Raw genomic sequence first — 3,073 nt, forward strand, 5'->3', positions numbered from 1 at the left:
TAAGCCATAATTGCTGCTGAATGCATATGTTTTTTAAAATATAATTTGTCTATATCAACAAATGATCATTGTTTGCTTGGTGATTCTCATGTCTTTAATTGCTCTGGGCTCTTTTCTTGCCACCTGAAACAACAGTTTATCAGAAAGCTCATACTCCCAGCATGGTGCTAGGCACACTCGGCAGCAACACGATGTCATACCCCACTGGGGCAAAAGAAATAAAACCTTTATAAAGGGCAAGGGCTTATCCAGAGGATTCTACTTACCCGGACTCCTGTTTATAATGTTATTAATTTAACCCCAGACACCCCTGCGTGGGAACACCTTGGAGTAGTCACCAGCTATGGCAGCATGACCACTGTGCCTTTCATTGTACAAATGAGGCCATTTCCTAAGGACAGAGAGCACAGCCTGGAGGTGCGAGAAGGGAGAAGTGATTTGGGACAGGAAATATGGCCTATAAAGCCACATTTGGCAGGTGATCAAGGCTTTGAATAGCTGCTTCTTCTTGATATCCAGAACTTTATTAAACTCTGCACTTTTTCCCTTCCCCACATCCCAATCCCCACCTGCAAGAAGCCACAAAAAATCCTGCAGAGCACATGCGCTTTGTTGCACCTGGGATTTCTGTTACTGCGGCTGCAAAAATTGTGTTTATGAGGGAGAACACACAGAACTGTTTCTCAACTGACAATAGCAGGGCCATCACCGTTTTGTTTTCTTTTCCCTTTCCTCCTGCCCTGATCAAATTACTCCACTGGATCCTTATATCTGAATGACCTGCTGCAAGCTCCTCCCATTCCCATAAAAAAAGCAGCAACAGGGAAGAATTTGATGGAGCCTTTATCGACATTTCTAAACACTCCTGTAATCCCACACTTAATCCAGTCAAATAAAGCAAGTCACCTGCTATGATTTCTTGCCTGCTTTCTATTAATAGACTTTTTCTTTTGTCCTTAATTAAGGACAGAAGTGCCTAAGCAGGAGGAAGATTTATGCACTAGGAAAAGAAAAATAATTCTCTCCCACCCTTTTCTTTCAGCGTTCATCGCTATCCAATCTTTACCCTATCTCCAGTTGTTTTTTCCTATCCTTTCCTCTGCCTTCCCTGCTATTGGCCATGCCACCTGCAGATTCCAGGAACGTCACCATGACCCTTTGCAAACATCCTGATGGGGATCAGTACTGGAGGGGAGCGATGGGGATGCCCCCAGGGACACAGCACTGGGTGCTGTGGCGATGGGGTAGGTCTCCAGAGGGTGAGGACAAGGAGCTGAGATCTTGGTGCACTGTGAAAAGGAGCAAAGGTGCTGCTGTTGGGGTGGAAATCAGCAGTGCATAAGGGAGAGGATTTGGGGAGATGTCGGATGGGTGGTTGGATGTGGTGATATTGTGGGGATGTAGGAAATGGGGAGGGAGCAGGACGCAAGGTCCAGTCCATGGCATGGACAAGGATGGCAGGTGTTGGTACAGACAAGAGGGGTTGGGCCTGTAGGAGTGACATGACTCTGCCCCAACCTCATGGAGAAGCCACATTAGAAGATGTGCTCCCAAATTGTCCGTGGCAGCCTCAGTCTTCCCTTTTGGGGATCTGGCATGGGTGATGCCTCTGATGCCAGAGATGCACCTACTTGAGAGGTGGAATGGTCCATCAACTTCTTGACCAGTGATGTCATCCTGGGAGAGAGAAAAGGCAGAAAATGGGTGGTCAGGAAAAAATCCCAGGGAGGAATGGGGAGGAGGATGCTGGAGCTGTCTGAGGGCTAATGAGACCTGAAGGTCAAGGGCATGTGAGACCTGAAGGCAAAGGAAGACCCCAACAATGGAGAAGAGGGGTCAGAGGAGGGTGTTGGCTATATATAATTGGCTTCCTTCGAGGCAGGTTTTATCTCACAGACTAGAACATGTCCTCGATCCCTCAGGGACCTATTTATCCTCAGAGGGGTCAGTGCCTGGGTTGTGTTAAATATAACATGAAGAATAATTCATAGGCGACCTTGCAGCTGGGGCTATTCAGGGGCTCAGTGCGATGAGCAATCTCATCTTCTCAAGAGGCCAGAGCTGTGTTTGAGTGAAACACTGCAAGATGAGAAGCTTTTGTGCTATTTCAGCCTCACACAGAGCTGTCTGGAGGATTAAAACTCCTCCGATGCAACACAAGGCAGGAGAAACCTTAACAAAAGAGGAGTTCCCAGATCAGCCAGTCAAACGAAACTACATCTGGGTTTGGACTCTGCATCTCAGAACTGGCTTAGTTGGAGGCACAAATGCTAGGACTGGGGGACATCCAAGCTGTCACCTACAAATAAGGACCATTTGAAGCTAAAAAACCACAGTATGTTTCCTTCCAGCATATCCACTCCCTACTTCTGCAACTGGCTTTGATTTGAGAAACAAGCCTGGTGAGAAAAGATAAATTCATTGCCTCTCTTGCAGAAATTTAAAATTTCAGCCTTTTTGGGACTTCTATTTCCATACTGGAAAATATGGTAAAGAATAAAAGTGTAGTGATTGGGCATTCCTCTCCTGCCTGTCTCTTCCTCCAACTGCTCCCCTCATGATCTCTCCAGTATTTCTGTTGTGAGAGGCTCTAATCTGGATTTGCTTTACTTATCGGGTTCAGATCATGAGTCTCAGAAGAAAACCTCCAACAACTGATGAATACAAAATACGAACTAATTCCCCAAGAGGGAAGCCAAGCAAAATGCTTTTTTTGCCCTTCTGTAGATCTAGTCCTGCAAAATTGTTTTATTGCCCTGGGAAGGAGGTTAAAAGGTTGTTTGCTGTTGCAGCAAATGACTAGAAAAATGTGTGGTTTTCTGCTCAGGGAAAGATTTGCTGCTTTTAATTCAATAAAGTCCCCAAATGTGGTATGTCAAGCATCCCTCCCTCACACCACAGAGTCTTTTCCTGTTCAAGAAAGGAACTAGAATTGCAAATGCATCTGAAACCCATCATTTTGTTTCCAAAACCATTTAAAGCATTTAAAAAACACAGGTGTCCCCAGGAATATGGGCTTTTCTTGTTTGCTTATTTTGGTAATCTCTTAGTTCTGTCTGATTTGATCCCAATG

This window comes from Falco naumanni, chromosome 2, assembly GCF_017639655.2.
Source record: "Falco naumanni isolate bFalNau1 chromosome 2, bFalNau1.pat, whole genome shotgun sequence".
Lineage (NCBI taxonomy): Eukaryota > Metazoa > Chordata > Aves > Falconiformes > Falconidae > Falco > Falco naumanni.